Here is a 17,422-nt window from a genome sequence, read left to right on the forward strand (position 1 = left end):
ACTGCCATTCTTCGGTGCCTTGACAATGATTTGTATGGGGGGGGGGTTCGTGGGGAGAGGGGGAAAGGGATGGGGTGCAGGTGTGCTTCCTGCCGCTGCTGGAGGGGAGGTGACTGCTCACCCCCACCCAGGGCTGCACAATTCCTGTGAGGGCTGGCGCTCCGCCTTGGAATGTGGTGCTCCTGGTACTCTTGGTGCTCTGGGCTGGGGGTGCGGGGTGCTGGTTTGACCTGGAGATGAGCTTTTTTTTTTTTTTTTTTTTTTACTCGATGCTGATGCTTGGTGAGTATGAAGGAATTAGGGACGACTGTGCCAGGGAGTTGGGGGACAGTGACCTGGGCATTGAGCCTGACCCTGGTGGCCTTGCTGACTTGGGGGGGGGGCTGCCTGAAGGCTCCATGGGAACAGTCTTCTCTGAAGTTCAAGTCCCAAAGGAAGGGTCTGGCCTGGGTGGATGCCCTCACTCTGTCTCCACTCCGTGGAAGAAGATTTTGGAGGTACTTTTATGTCCGGAGCCAGTGGGCAGAGGGACATGCTTGTTGCTGTCTGATCACAGCTTCGTAAGATTGAAGTCATGGAGTGAGTCGGCTTTGCTCCTGTAGAGAAGCTCGTTTACTCAGGCTCACTCTACTGTCCACAAAGCAGTATGTGCCGAACTCATCCAAGGAGCAGAAACTAGGTTTCTGTGCGGAGTTGAGTCCTGATTGGCTTCTGGGGCTGAGGTTTACAGGCATGGGAGGGTAGGGAGTGGGGTGGCAATCTTGGCTCTGTTTTGTGCAAGGTAGGATGAGCTTAGCTCCCTGATTGCTCTGTCTACTGAAATGCAAACTCAATTTCTAAGTGTCTAAAACCACCACACTTACAGAAGGATGCTTTGGAATTAGTGATTGTGATAAAAATATATAAACAACAATAACCACACTCTGTAGAATATGATGAAAACCAGGTAGAAGTTCAGATAGTTCATAAGACCAACTATATCCCTGCTTATCTTAAGCTCTGATGTGCTCTCTTGAGTAAAGTTTTCTAAACTGGGCCATCGAGGTGCCCACAAGGCAGCATGGTGACACCCCCCCCCCATCCTCGTTTGGTTTTGGGATCCATTGCCCTGGCACTGTGTGACTGTTCTAAGACTGGATTGTTTACGGATGGTGCTGACTTCGGATAATGTGGACCAGATAGAATATTCTGCAAAGAGGGTAATGACAATGCAGAGGCTTCTCCTAAGGAAATCTGAGATTTAAGTGCCTATGTAAGGCCTGCAAGCACCAGTACTCTTTGTGGGGATCCTAGTCACTCACTGGTTCAGGTAACACCCCTCTTCCTCTGAGCCCATTACACACTATTATGAGCAAAGGTTAAACATCCAACTGCTTCCTACTCTGAAGAAAACCACATTTTTTTTTTTTTTCTAATAAAGAGATTTCTTTGGAGTCCCAACTATGGTGTGATTTCAGAGCACTTAAACCCAAGACAACAGTAAGCCTCTAAAACAATATAGCTGATGGAATTTAGTATTCTCTGGGTACCTTCTTTGTCCGTAACCCTTGGTCACAAGGAGATAGAACAGAGGACTCCTACTTCTACACTGAACAATGTGGAAATAAGTGTTTCTTTTTCTTTCTTTTTTTTTTTTTTTTAAGAGCATGATGAATGATGTAAAGATTTGGAGATAAGGTAATAGCAAAGGGGTTCTGGTAGACATTGGATCCAGATTGTAGCAACAATGATGGGGTTGAATGGGCTGGATGTACCCTCCAGGAGGAGGCTTCCACACCCTTAAGAGAAAGACTCTGGAGACTCACTCCTGTTGAGCAGATGCTGAGTTAGGGGATGTGCTTGGGTGAAAAGCAGCATCTCTTTAAAACTGCTTTATCATATACTGGCTGGCTTCCTTTCCTTTGTCTCTCCTTTCTCATGCTGGGGTCCCCCTCCCTGTCTCTTTGAGACACTGATGTTTGTTTGCTGTTGCACTTCTGCAGAAGACACACTGGTCCTGGCTAGGTGCTGGTAGAGGGAGTGGAATAGACCCAAACCTAGCCATAGCATAAAGTGGCCTTCTGGGGATATCTGCCAGTCTGTGTGAGCACAGACACCTGAATGTTTTCTTGACACACAGGACCTGGCATCCCAGTGAGTGGAGCCCTACAGGGCAAGGGTGAGAAGAGCCAGGGCCTGACAGATACCATTGGCGGCGGGTCTGATTAAGGGTGTGGATGGAAAAAAGCAGGTACGGCAGGAATTTTGCGTGGAGAATGTTCATTCTTCCCAAGCGCCAGTGTCTACAACACCAAGGCATTGTTGTTGCATTGGGATGGACTTCCATAGAGTGGTAGGACCCCTTGGACCCCCAAGCAAAGCTCTGCATTTTTCTTTTTGGCAATTTAGTGTGCAAAGAAGCAAATAACAATGACAGAATATATTCTTTCTGCATGAAAGTTACTGAATTTGCACATAACATAATTCTAGGTGACAGTAATCTAGTGGGCTAAGGTTTGAGATTATTATGTATTTCTTAGTCTGGTTATGAGCCTCTTGTTCTCCTTCACTCTCTTTTTTCCTCCCCTTCTTTTTTGTTTTGTCCAGCATGTGATCAGGCTACACAGACCGTAGCCAGGGGAGGGTCTGAGGTGTCTGTTTCAGCCTGGAGAGCCACCACCTTATCTGCCCACCTCAGTGTGGGTGACAGCTATAGTGACGCTTGTAGTTTTCTTCCCAACCAGCAGAGGACTTTTTTTCCTCCAATTTCTTTTCATTCTGCTTTGTTCTCACCAGCTTTACTTTTTGAGTATTTTTCCTTAGTCCCTAAAGAATGAATTTTTTAAAAAGTTTTTTAAAAAAATATTTATTTTCTCTTTTGTTGCTCTTGTTTTTCCTTGTTTTGTAGTTATTATTGTTGTTGCCATTGTTAGATAGGACAGAGAGAAATGGAGAGAGAAGGGGAAGACAGAGAGGGGGAGAGAAAGATAGACACCTACAGACCTGCTTCACTGCCTGTGAAGCGATTGCCGTGTAGGTGGGGAGCTGGGGGCTCTAACCGGGATTCTTACACCAGTCCTTGGGCTTTGCACCACGTGCCCTTAACCCGCTGCGCTACCTCCCGAATCCCAGAATGAATGTTACTCTCACAAATTCTAGTGTGAATTAAGTTTTTGTTTGTCACTTTAAAATAATTATTTATTTATTGGATAGAGACAGAAATCTAGAAGGAACAGGGGAGATAGAGAGGGAGAGAGAGAGAGAGAGAGACCTGTAGCACGTATTTGCCACTTGTTAAGCTTTCCCCCTTCTTCTTCTAGCGTTTGCCCTTCTTCCGTAGCCAGTCAACAGCATCAGGTTGAGCCCGATGTAAAGTTTCGAGACCTCCTTTGAATCTGGAGAGGTGGCAGTCGTTGACTATGTGGGTCATAGTCTGTCCGGAGCCGCAGGGGCAGTTCGGGTGGTCTCTGGCTCCCCAGCGATGGAACATAGCGGCGCACCGGCCATGGCCTGTTCGATAGCGATTGAGGAGGGCCCAATCATAACGTGCTAGGTCAAAGCCGGGTGGATGCTTGCAGGGGTCTGTGATGATGTGTTTGTTCTTGACCTCAGCTGACTGCCAACTCTGTTTCCAAGAGACTGGAACAGAGAAGTTCAGTGTAGGCGTAGGGGACCAGATTGGATGATGAGATGTCAAGTGTTGGACAGGGTGGGCGAAGATATCCATATCTGCGTATATTGGCAGGTCCGGTCGAGCGTAGACGTGGGAAATGAACTTAGATGATGCCGCATCCCGACGAATATCTGGCGGGGCGATGTTGCTAAGAACTGGCAGCCATGGAACTGGGGTGGAACGGATGGTTCCAGAAATTATCCTCATGGAGGAATATAATTTGGAATCGACCAAGTGGATATGGGGGCTACGGAATCATACTGGGGCACAGTATTCTGCAGTGGAATAGCATAATGCCAGAGATACTTTCCCCCTGCAGGTGGGGTTCAGGGTCTTGAACCCGGGTCCTTGTGGTCCTTGTGGATTGTGACGTGTGTTCATCAGGTACACGACTACCCAGTCCCAAAGTTATTTTTTATGTTTTATTTTATCTCATTAGAAATAATGATCTTTTCAGCAACCTTGGGATACTTTCTACCTTGGGTAGTATTCACAGACTAGAAAGAATCGCAGACAGTTTGCAGCCCCCCCCCCATTCTTTCTATCTGATTGTGAAGATATGAAAAAGAGCAAAGATACAGAAAGCAAACTATTGAGAAATAATATTCACTAAGGGTTAGTGGGGACTCAGTATGTGTTAATGAGCATTCAGAGTGCTTTATGTACCAACCCACCAATTATCCAACCTCATGCCATTAAATATGTAGAAAATCTTTGCCATGTAGGTCCCGTTCTACCCCCATTTTTCAGGTGGGAGAATCAAGGCTTGAGATGTTAACACTGCTTAATTGAGGCTGCAGGGTTAGAGGTTTTGCGTTCAATGTATGAATCTTTAGTACTGGTAATGTTAGTGGAATGAATATTACTATCAACCATTAGTTAATGCTTGTTTCACTTTTTTTTTTGTCTTTTTGCTTATGCTTTAGCATATATAGGTAAGAAACCACTGAATAATCAAAAGCCATGATGTATTTTACCTTGGATTCTGTTTTTACTGGTAGAGACAGAGAGAAATTGAGAGGGGAGGGAGAGAGACAGAAAGATACCTGCAGCCCTGCTTCACTATTTGTGAGGCTTTCTCTCTGCAAGTGGGGAGCAGGGACTTGAACCAGGGCCCTTGCGCACTACAGTGTGTGCGCTTAGCCAGGTGCGCCACCTCCTGGCCCCTCTTTGATTCTTTGAACAATGTCATAGTATCATCCTCTGTCTTTAGGTCTACAATTTATTTATTTTATTTATATTTTATTTTATTTTATTTATAAAAAAGGAGACATTGACAAAACCATAGGATAGGAGGGCTACAACTCCACACAGTTCCCACCACCAGCTCTCCTTATCCCAACCCCTCCCCTGATAGTTTCCCTATTCTTTATCCCTCTGGGAGTATGCACCCAATGTCTTTGTGGAATGCAGAAGGTGGAAGGTCTGGCTTTTGTAATTGCTTCCCCACTTTGACAGATCGATCGGTACTCCCAGCCTGTCTCACTCTTTCTCTGGTGGGGCGGGGATCTGGGGAAGCAGAGCTCTAGGACATATTGGTGGGGTCATCTGTCCAGGGAAGTCTGGTTGGCATCATGCTAGCATCTGGAACCTGGTGGCTGAAAAGAGAATTAACATACAAAGCCAAACAAATTGCTGACCAATCATGGATCTAAAGGCTGCAATAGTGCAGATGAAGAGTTGGGGGGGGGGGTCCTCCGTTTTGTAGATAGCTAGTAGGCATATTTTAGTTATATTCCAAAGGGCCTGTGGCTATGCTAGTTTTTTTTTTTTTCCCTGAGCCTGAAATCTGAAATGCCAGTAGATCCAAGTTATTGTCTGGGGAGATGATGTCATGGTTGGAAAAGGTACAGAAAGCTGGATCAGGGAAGAGAGTAGCTCCCTGATATTAGTAGTATTGTTGACTGTAAATGATTTGGTCTGGGGCCCATATTCACCTTAGGAGCATATGTGACCTCTGCATCCCAGTGGATCTGAGCTCACATTTTGTGGTCATGAGTAGGAGCATTGCAAGATGCCCCAACATCGACCCATCTTCCTCAGGTGTAGCATAGAGTATGGTGTCCATCCTCCATTCTCTACTACTGTTGATCCAAGTTGAAGGCAAGGTCCTATGAGGGGCCCACAAAGGGGTCTGTTTTGTTGTTCCTGATAGATATGACTGGTAACAATGGAGAGAGGGATTTATTCGAGGTCTAGGCCCATTATGTCTGTTTGGGAATCTCAGGATTCCCCGATTAGGGCCCCAATTGGTGGAATAGCCTGATAGTGACTAAAGAGTCATCATTAAAATATGCCAGTCTCTTGCCCTTACTCAGCTTTTGCAGTCCTTGCTTTGTTAAGGTTAGCTTTGGAGTGAGTGAGAGAACTGTATTAGGAAGTAGGTGAGGAGGGTATCTAAGTCTAATTAGATACTATAATTTATTTTTAATTAAACTTTGTATATGATATAATTAGAGGTTCACTGTGAATGTTTCCAATGTGGATATCCACTTGCCTCCAGCAACTTTGCTGAAAGAACTAGTCATTCTTCTTCTTCTACTTTTTTTTTTTTGCCTCCAGGGTCATCACTGGGGCTTGATGCCTGCACTACGAATCCACTGCTCCTGTGGGCCAGTTTTTCCCATTTTGTTGCCCTTGTTGTCGTTATTGTTATTGTTGCCATTGATGTTGTTGTTGGATAGGACAGAGAGAAATTGAGAGAGGAGGGGAAACAGAGGGTAAGAGAAAGATAGACACCTGCAGACCTGCTTCACTGCCTGTGAATTGACCCCCCTGCAGGTGGGGAGCCAGGGGTTCGAACTGGTATCCTTCGGCTGGTCCTTGCTCTTCTTGTCATGTGCATTTAACCTACTGTGTTACTGCCCGACCCCCCTTCTTTTTTTAAAGGTAACTGTCTTTCCTCTTTTTAATTTAATTTTATTTTTATTAGTGATTTAATATTGATTTACAAAATTAGCAGATAACAGGGGTACATATGTTAACAATTTGTATGCACAGTAATATTTTATTCCCACAACCATTCTGTTTGTTTGTTTTGGATAGAGGCAGAGAGAAACTAAGAGTGAAGGGGAGGTGGGAAGGGAAGGAGAGAGAGAGAGAGAGAGAGAGAGAGACTGCGACTGCTACACCACTGATAAAGCCTCCCCCCCCCGTAGGTGGGGGGGGCTTGAACCTGGGTCCTTGCACACTGTAATATAGGCACTCAGCCAGGTGTGCCACAGTGATTTGTAATGCTGAAGCACTGTGTGTGTGCTTCCTGATATTTACAGAGCAGAATAAAATGAATGAAAACAAAGCAAAAATATCCTCTGGCTTATGTGCAGTGTATTTTCTTTACCACACTGCTCTCTGGTTTTAGTTTAAAATACAACTGTGGTTGAGCAAGAAAGATCTATTGGGTAGTTCTTATGGGAAGGGGACTGAGCTAGGTGTTGAGTGTGGAATGGAGGGAGGTAGGGACTTTGCACTCTGTGATTGTGGGTCCAACACAAAAGGGTTGGGTGTCAACAAAGAGGCCACCTGCAGTGAGGCAGAGGGAATGTGTTCCTATTAATAAGTGATGTCCTAGAAAAGAAATCTCTCTCCCATCAGGTGGCACTTACAGAAAAGCCAAGGAAGCAGGGAGGGGAACCTGGGATGCCCAAGGGTGTGGCTATCATTGCTTATAGTCCTTCTCAAAGCCCCTTGCACATGGTTGCTTGAATGGGTGTGTTTTCACCGATAGCACCTACTAGGTGTTAGTATTAGTGAGTAATTTCTTTGTATCATCAGGTAAGTATGTACCAGGGCTTCACTCTGCTTTCCATGAAGTATCTGGACTGGAGACTTTGTCTCTATATGATATAGTTTTGTTGTTGTTGAGTTAAAAACAGAAGATTTGGAGGGGCTGGCAAGTGGCTCACCTGGTTAAGTGTAAACATTACCATACACAAGGACCCAGACTTGAGTCCCATGGGAGTGTCTGTGGGGGAAAGCTTCATGAGTGATGGTGAAGTGCTGTGGAATCTCTCCTTCTCTGGCTCTTTCTGTCTCATTATCATCTATCTTGAAGAAAGGGGAAAAAATGGAAGTCAGGGGGTAGTGCAGTGGGTTAAGCGCACGTGGTGCAAAATGCAAGGACCAGCAGAAGGATCCTGGTTAGAACCCCGGGTTCCCCACCTGCAGGGGAGTTGCTTCACAGGTGGTGAAGCAGGTCTGTAGGTCTTTCTGTCCCCCTCTCTGTCTTCCCCTCCTCTCTCCATTTCTCTCTGTCCTATCCAACAAAGACGACATCAACAACAACAATAACTACAACAACAATAAAAAAAACAACAAGGGCAACAAATAAAGGGAAAATAAATAAAAATATATAAAAAAAAAGAAAGGGGAAAAAATGACTGCCAGGAGTGGTGGATTCATTGTACATGTACTGAACACTAGCAGTAACACTGGGGGGGGGGGTGCAAACAAAAAAAGAAAGAAAGGAAGAAAGGGAAAGAAAGTCTGACGAGTTTATAAGATTAAAGTTGGGTGTGATAGCAGAAATTCTGTGGAGTAGCACAGGATGTAGTGTTTTCGATACTTGAGCAAACCCACGGAGTCTCTCCTTCTGGTTCGAGGAAGCTGCGATACTTTGTTCACATCAAGTAAAGCACTCAGCATTTCTTTTTAGAAGCAGATGGATTCTCACTTAAGTCTCTTCAGCTCCTCCATGGCCTCTTGAGGGCAGAGCTATGCCTTCTTCAGCTTTGCATTCCAATGCCTGGTACATTCTTTGACTCACAGTTTTTGCTAATCAAGTCTGAGTGACTGTCATCTCCCCATTCATTGTCTGACGCGGAGCGGATAATCTGGCCTTAGAAAGAAGCCTCAAGAGCACAGTAGTCTTATTCCTCAGAGCCCCCCCTTCTGGTGTTGGGAATACGCCTCTTGCTCCTGACCTTCCTCTGGGCAACTGTGTATCATCTGATGCCAATTCAGTAGAATCTGTCACTGAACCTTATCCTGGTGCCTATATCAAAATAGTACCACCGCACTAGCCTTGGGTGTTTTTTTTTTCTTTTCTTTTTTTCTTTTTTCTCTTCAGGGCAATCATCCGACATTTTCCCATTCATTTCCTTCTCTATTTGTGACTTGTCTTCCCCAGTGCATCTGCACGTTTAAGTTCTGGTACCTCTGTCTTACTCAGCACTGTTTGGTCATGCCTTATAGGAGGATGTTTCCCAGTCAGTACTGTTGTGAAATGACAAGACACTGAGCTTGTGAGAGTCCATGTCTTGGCTGTCATTGTTTGTTTGTTTTGTTTTAAATTTATATTAGTGATTTAATATTGATGTACGAAACTATAAGATTATAGGGATATAATTCCATACTGTTCCCACTACTAGAGCTTTGTGACCTCATCTCACCTCCATTTGAAACTGCAATAGTTCTCTCCAGGTCAAAGATATGGGTTAACTATATATATATATATGTCTAGTCTGTTTATATCTGTCCGTCTCTTTATCTGTCTGTCTATATCTGTATCTGTCTATCTTTATTTGTCCATTTTTATTCACTTCTCTGGTCTTAACTTCACTTCCTTTCTAAGTCACACCTATGCCTGTTACTATTTCGGAATATCCTACCTTTCCCCCTTTCTTTATCAGAAGGGCAAAACAGTACCTGACTGCCTCTAGTGTTTTCCAGACTTGCTTCCTGTTCAGTGGTAGTATAAAACAAAGATTCCTGTTGACAGATGTTTTGGGTCCTGGTGGAATTGGAGTTTAGAGCCCTCTGGTTATCTTTCCTTATCATTTCCTCCCTCTGAGAGTATGGACCAAATTTATTTATTTATATTACTATTTTTTTGCCTCCAGGGTTTTTACTGGGGCTTGGTGCCTGCACTACAAATCCAATGCTCATGGAGGCCTTTTTTTCCCCATTTTTGTTGCCCTTGTTGTTATTATTATTGTTATTACTATTGTTGTTGGATAGGACAGAGAGAAATCAAGAGAAGAGGGGAAGACAGAAAGGGGAGGAGAAAGACAGACACCTGCAGACCTGCTTCACTGCTTGTGAAGTGACCCCTCTGCAGGTAGAGAGCAGGGGGGGGGGGCTTGAACTGAGATCCTTACACTGGCCCTTGCGTTTCATGCCATGTGTGCTTAACCTGCTGCACTACTGCCCAGCCCCCTATTTATATTAATTTTTTATTTTATTTTATTTATAAATGGATAGAGACAGAAATTGAGGGGAGGGGAGGCAGAGAGGAAGAGAGATAGAGACACCTACAGCTCAATATTTTACCATTTGTGAAGCTTTCCCTCTGCAGATGGGGACCAGGGGCTTGAAGCCGGGTCCTTGTGCACTATAGTGTGTGTGCTCAACCAGGTGTGCTACCACCTGGTTCTGACCAAAATTATTTTGGGGTACCGAAGGTGGGGGTTCTGGTTTCTGTAATTGCTTCTCCACTGGATATGGACATCGGCAGGTCAATCCATACCACCATTGACTGATTTCTGTCCTTTTTGTGCAAGGTGCTCTCCAGTGAGTTTGTTTTTGTGTTAGAGAGAGACAGTTCTTCAAAAGTCACATACAGAAGAATCATTGAGCTGGTGTCTTTCCTCCCAGGACACAGATGGCTTGTGTCTGCTGTCTGTATTTCACAGGTGGAACCAGGACACCTCCCTTCTGTCTGTCAGGTTCCTCTTTAAACCTCTGAGGAGACACAGTTCTATGGAGATACCTTCAACCCCAGGTGGACGTCAGGGAAATTAGCATTTGTAAGATAAAAAAAGAGACACAGACAAGCACCTCTTCGCCCATCCTTTCTTCTCTCTATTTGGAGTCTGTTGGCAGTGGTTGTCTCGTGGTGGGAACTATTGATTTGTTGTTTCTGAGTTAACTTGTTCAGAATAGCAATGCCACTCAGGAAGCGCGTGCTGCTCTGCCTACCCTCTTCCTCCCAGGATTGACCACAGTGTGTTCATCTGGGGCGTTTGCCAGCTCTACGGCTGGACTGGTGGGCTGTAGCTTCATAGAGTATGAGGCAGATGGGACTGTGGAGGGCAGCTCCTGGAAGCAAGCTCAGCCTGTCTGGGAGCCAACCAACTAAAAACCTTTCACGTCCGTGGAGCAGAAGAACAAAGAGTATGCTAGTTATGGGTGGAATCTCCAGGAGGGTATGGAGGATAGCCCAGTTCTCTAGCTAGTACAGACGCTTTGCAGAAATGCTTCTCTCTCCTTTATAGTGTTTGAAAGGATTACTGACACCAGGAAGTTTCAACCACCTGGCTTTACAGATAATGAGAACTGTGATCATCAGTCTCACAGGAGGTTGCCTCCCCAAAGGGAGAGCTGGAGCTTATATTTAGACCACACTCGGCCACCTAGATGTAAGCCCTAGGTACCTGGACCTGAAAGAAGACTGCCTTTTCCTACTAAGTGCAAAACCACCCTGTGGTGCTTCTGATGCAGCTAGTTCACATTGTTGAGCATGGCCTCTCCCCACTGCTGGCTCAGTCTAGTTAGTAGAAAGCCTGTATCTTATTTTTATTTATATTTTAGTATTGTTGTTGCTGGGGCTTCACTCCTGTGGGTTAACATTGTTTTCCAGTAAAAAGGAAAAATCAGAGACAAAGAGATCTAGAGGGCTAGAGGGAAAGACAGCACAGCACGAATGCTTCCTCAGTGAGGTAGAGGCTAGTGTGCAGACAATAAGGTAAGCACTCTCTTAGGTGAGCTAACTTGCTGGTTCTAAAGCCTACATCTTCCTTCCTTGCTTTTGATTTATTTATTGTTAGATACAGACAGAAGAGAAATTGAGAAGGGAGGGGGAGATAGAGATGGAAAGAGACAGAGAGATACCTGCAACCCTGCTTCACCACTTGTGAAGCTTTCCCCCTGCAGGTGGGGGCCAGGGGCTTGAACCTGGGTCTTTGTGCACTGTAATGTGCGCACTTAACCAGGTGAGACACTGGCCCTTCTTTCTTTCGTCTATTTTATTTTAAATGGTGATATAGCAGATTTCAGGTATAAAATTTCAGATCCACACCAGGTGTGTGTAAGTCACCACACCCTCCACTAAAGTTCTGTGCACAACCTACCTCCTCATATCGTTGTTCTCCCAAAGTCCAAGTTACTATTCTCTCCAAGTCTATTTGCTTTAGTCTACTATTTACCATGTGAGCAAAATCTAAAATGTGCATTTTCCACCCACCTGGTCTATTCCTAGTCTAATATTTTTAAATACTCATTTATTAGTAATAGAAAGGAGGAAGAGAGAGCCAGAGCTTCACTCTGGCATGGGCAATAGTGGGGATCAAACTGAGTACCTCATACTTAGGAGTGTGTTAGTTTTCCAGATCAGTCGCTCAGTGAGACAGACACTGACAGTCTGGGTCTCAGAATCAATTTGGGTTGACTTCTGGGTTACTGTTATTTTATTTTTCAAATGGTACTTCTTCCATTTCTTCGTTGATTCAGAGTTCTTCTCCCAGAAGCCAAGTGAATTTGGGCATTCCTTCTCCTTCTGGAACATCTGAATTTTCTTTGCTGAAGTGTTTTAAAAAAATTTTTAATTCTTTTTTGTTATTATTATTTTCCCTTTTGCTGCTCTTGTTGTTTAACATTGTTGTGGTTATTGATGTTGTTGTTGTTGGATAGGACAGAGAGAAATGGAGAGAGGAGGGGAAGACAGAGAGGGGGAGAGAAAGACAGACACCTGCAGACCTGCTTCACCACTTGTGAAGTGATTCCCCTGCAGGTGGGGAGCTGGGGGCTCGATCCTGGATCCTTTTGCTGGTCCTTGTGCTTTGCACCATGTGCGCTTAACCCACTGTGCCACTGCCTGACTCCCTGCTGAAGTGTTTTTTTCTTTTTAAAATATTTTATTTATTTATTCCCTTTTGTTGCCCTTGTTATTTTGTTGTTGTAGTTATTATTGATGTCATTGTTGTTTGATAGGACAGAGAGAAATGGAGAGAGGAGAGGAAGAGAAAAATAGACACCTACAGACCTGCTTCACCACTTGTGAAGCAACTCCCCTGCAGGTGGAAAGCCAGGGCTCCAACCAGGATCTTTGTCCTGTCCTTGAGCTTTGGGCCACCTGCACTTAACCTGCTGCGCTACAGCCCAACTCCCGCTGAAGTATGAGGATATGAGAGAGTTTGAGATGTAGACAGTGGCAGGGGTACAAGGAGAATTACTCAGGTGGTCTCTAAACGCCTCCTCTAGAAAACTTCTGAATCTACGGTTTATGAGAGCAAGTCTTTTATCTCTGATTTTCCTATCAGCCTTTTGTTTCAGATAACAGCAGCCTTGGATAGTTTCGCAGAGTGAACATTTGTTCAGTCATTGCCCAGGTTTTATCTAGAATAATATATTGAACAACTCTGGGAAACAGTTTTCTAAAAATTCGATAGACTTAGCTGTGGGTGCCCTGATGGTGGCTGGCAGAACAGGTAGGATCTTGACCAATAAATGCTCTTCTTTATCGTGCTAGAAATAGGATCATTTGGTGTCTCCCCTGGAAAATCTTGAAAAAAATAATCACCAGTACTATGAATAGCATATTTATTCTCTGAGGTTTAGTCTCCACTGCTGGATAAAAATATGATAATGAATTTGCACTATTCAGGGTCATTTTTGTTCTTTGGGGTCAAGTTGATGGACTTTGCCTTTGTGTAATAGATTACTGGTAATAAATAAATAATACTGTCAGTATCATAGGGATGGTCAAGGAACACTGTTTTTAGGAAATTGAGATTGGCTGGGCTCCAGATACAATTTCATTTGGTAAATGGGGGTCCAGGGAGAGGCGGAAGCAGTGGGGATGTTTAATGGAAGTACAAAAGTGAAGATAAAGATCATCCCTGAAGAGTAGGGGTAGATAGCATAATGATTATGCAAAATGACTCTCATGCTTGAGGCTCCAAAGTCCAAGGTTCAACATTCCCTCCACCCCCCCACCCCCAAGTGCTGAGCAGTGCTCTGGTTAAAAAAAAGATCTTCACCGAAGAAGCTCTACCTAACTCATATTCCAGCAGATGCTGTGCTAGGAAGAAAAGCCGACTGAGAGACGAGATTCTACTAACCCTGACTCAAGCACTTTCTCTGCGTGATCTCGGACAAAAATGCTACTCTTGTATAAAGAGGACAGCCATTACCTACTACCAAGGTGTACTTTGTCTGGAAAGACATATACCAAACTGAGTGCTTTGCTCTCTTATTTTTTCTACATGTACATACAGATGTGCTTACATACAGGTATGCATGTATATTTAATAGTCACATTTATTTTCATGATCAATTATTGAATCATAAACATAGCTACACTTTGAGAGACACTCTACTGTGCTTTTGATCTATAGAGGGATGGCTTTCCACCTACTTGCCAATGTACATTTTATATGATTCTGTTATGCATCTTTTTACATACAACAATGTAGATGTATGTAGATATGGTTTTTTTTTTTGCCTCCAGGGCTGTTGCTGGGGCTTAATGCCTGCACTAGGAATCCACTGCTCCTGGAGGCCATCTTTTTTCCATTGTAGCTGCTGCTGGATAGGACAGAGAGAAATTGAGAGAGGAGGGGAAGGGGGAGGAAGATAGATACCTGCAAACCTGCTTCACCTATTGTGAAGCAACCTCCCTGCATGTGGGGAGCTGGGGGCTTGAACCAGGATCCTTGCATTGGTCATTGTGCTTCGCATCATGTGTGCTTAACCCTCTGTGATACCGCCCGGCCCCCATAGATACGTTTAATGTATGGTCACATAATTTCTTGAACTAGTTTATTTCAGAGAGGCAGTGAGAGAAAAGATACTACTTTATTTTTCATAGGAGATAGTTGCATAGTAAGTTGTGACAGCTGATGGCTCAGAAGATCAATTTCCTACCAGAAAAAAGCTATAAGAAGCTCCATGGGGCCGGGTTATCTGAATCAAGCAGTCAGGGTCAGGAGTTCATGTATAGATTTAAGATCCCTAGGTCTTTTTTTCCTTGAAAGATGGATTTTTCAATGATGATTTTTACTGGAGACAGCTGACAAATCAGAGCTAAGGATACTATATCACTGGGGACGATGTTAAGCTCTCTCAGCTTTAATGTCCTCCACATGTTTCCATTAATTCCTACCCCCTGCTTATAGAGAGGACAGCTCAGCACTGGTCCAGTGAGAAAAGAGAGAAGGAAGTCTCTCTGCATGTGGCCATTTTTCTCCTGGGCTAGTCTGGGGAAAGGGTAGCCTACTGGGCATTAGAAACTGCTCTTAGAATTCACTGATGGAATGACAGAAACAGTCCATTCTTTTCACCCCAGGGCCATGGAGCTTAAATTAGCTTAAATTATGTCGAGCACTCTCAATTTTTCATGATACTTTTTTTTTTTGACATCTCATTGATTCACGTGGTTGAGTTATTTGGGTTTATTTGGGCCTATTTGGCCAACTTGCTGTCTTGTCAGTGTGAGATATTTTGGCTAAGAAAGCTTTTGGAGGGCTGATTTGTCTTATAAAATGAACATATGAATTAATCTTGCCATCTTGCTGATGGATATTTGAAAATAATAGAATTTTTAATGAAAACAGCATCAACCACTAGACTGATGGGAAATGACAAAACTGAAATCAACCTTCAGATAAAGCTTTGTGGGCCCCATGGAGACAAAAGGAGGATATGTTTGTCTGCAAATGAGTTCTTGATCTTCCCTGACTTTCAAACAGGCTAAAATAAAGCGGATGAGTGGAAAAGTGCTCTTGCAGTTAGAATAATCATCTGTAGGAAACTCTGCTCATCAGGAAGACCCAGTCCAAAACAATCCTAGCCAGTTGGAGTCTGTGAAGAAGAGAGCGAGAGAAAGAGTACAGGCAAATTCTTTTAATTTGGAGCACTTGTTCTACATGAAACCTGCAAGGAGCAGTGTTTTGGGGTGGTGGATTGAGTTGTGCCTCCCCATAAAAAAGAGGTTAAAAATAAATAAATGGGAGGGCTGGGTGGTAGCGCAGCGGGTTGAGCGCATGTGGCACAAAGTGCAAGAACCAGTGGAAGGATCCCGGTTCAAGCCCCCGGCTGCCCACCTGCAGGAGAGTCACTTCACAGGCGGTGAAGCAGGTCTGCAGGTGTCTGTCTTTCTCTCCCCCTCTCTGTCTGCCCCTCCTCTCTCCACTTCTCTTGTCCTATCCAACAACAATAACAACAATAATAGTAACAACACTGATAAACAACAAGGTCAACAAAAGGGAAACAATGACCTCCAGGAGCAGTGGATTTGTAGTGCAGGCACCAAGCCCCAGCAATAACCCTGGAGGCAATAAATAAATAAATAAATAAATAAATAAATGGTATGTGAGATTTCTATCATCCTATTAAGTCCCAGTAGGACGTCAGTTGGAAATAGACTTGTTATATAGATGCAGTGAGTTAAATGAAGTCAAATATGGTTGACTGGTGATCATATAATAAGGCCCTGTGGAGACACAGTAGGCATACAGGGCAGGGCAGGGCAGGGCAGAGAGAGAGAGAGAGTGTGTGTGTGTGTCTGTGTGTCTGTGTGTAATGAGGAAGACAAAAGCTGAAGTTATACAATTGCAAGCCAAGGAATGTTCAAAATCGCTGGGCTGAGGTACATAGCAGAATGGTTATGCAAAGAAAACTCTCATGCTGGAGGTTTCAGAGTCCCAGGTTCAATTCCTGGCACCACCATAAGCCAGAGCTGAGCAGTGTTCTGGTGAAAAAAAAAGAGGTAGGGGGATTGCCCAATCAGCTACCAGAAGCTAGAAAGAGTCAAGCAGGGGGCTTTTGCTTGCAGATTTCACAGGGAGCCTGGCTTGTCAACACCCTGGTCTCCTGAACTATGAGACAATTCAGTCCTGTCTTAAGTCACCCAATTCGTGTAACAACCTAGGGAACATACATTTTCATATTACAGATAGTTGTCTTAAATCATCATCACATGGAATGGACCCCTAAGACCTGGTTGGACACATCATTGCCTTCCTTGACAGTGAACAAACACAGTCCACAGGAGAGCAGAACCCTGACTACTCTTAGAACTGTCCTCCACCCAGGCATGACCTTCCCCCCCCACCCAACAACCATTCAGGCGCAGATATCCAGGTAACTGTTTCCAACAGGAGCACTGTTAGAACTGATCATCTCTTTTTCTTAAGAGACCAACAAGGCAAGCCCCAATTGTGTCTGGCTTCTGACTTATCTCAGCCACCTTAGAAGCCTAGGGTCATGTATCTCTCTAGATTCTTTTTTTTTTTTTCCTCCAGGGTTATTGCTGGGCTGGGTGCCTGCACCATGAATCCACCACGCCTGGAGGCCATTTTCCCCCTTTTGTTGCCCTTGTTGTTGTAGCCTCGTTGTGGCCATTATTATTGCCATTGTTGATGTTGTTTGTTGTTGGATAGGACAGAGAGAAATGGAGAGAGGAGGGGAAGACAGAAAGGGGGAGAGAAAGATGGACACCTGCAGACCTGCTTCACTGCCTGTGAAGCGACTCCCCTGCAGGTGGGGAGCCAGGGGCTCGAACCGGGATCCTTATGCCGGTCCTAGCACTTTGCACTACATGCGCTTAACCCACTGTGCCACCGCCCAACCCCCTGTCTCTAGATTCTTAACACCATATGGTTTTGTACAGTTAGTAATCGGACTCAGTTGCAAACCTCCCTACATTTCTACTCCCTGCTCTTCATCATCAGGCATCGGCAAAGTAGTATTCTCTTTAGTTTCTTCTCTCACCGCTCCCATCTTTCTTTCTCTGTCTCTCTGAAATACGTTAATAAAATTTAAACATTTTAT

General features: G+C 44.3%; 1 protein-coding gene across 7 annotated transcripts in view; it reads left to right on the plus strand.

Moving 5' to 3' along the window:
• NTM (neurotrimin) overlaps nt 1–17,422 on the plus strand; it is a 1,300,688-nt gene that overhangs the window by 729,771 nt on the left and 553,495 nt on the right. The window lies entirely within an intron of this gene.

This window comes from Erinaceus europaeus, chromosome 20 (genome assembly GCF_950295315.1).
Source record: "Erinaceus europaeus chromosome 20, mEriEur2.1, whole genome shotgun sequence".
Lineage (NCBI taxonomy): Eukaryota > Metazoa > Chordata > Mammalia > Eulipotyphla > Erinaceidae > Erinaceus > Erinaceus europaeus.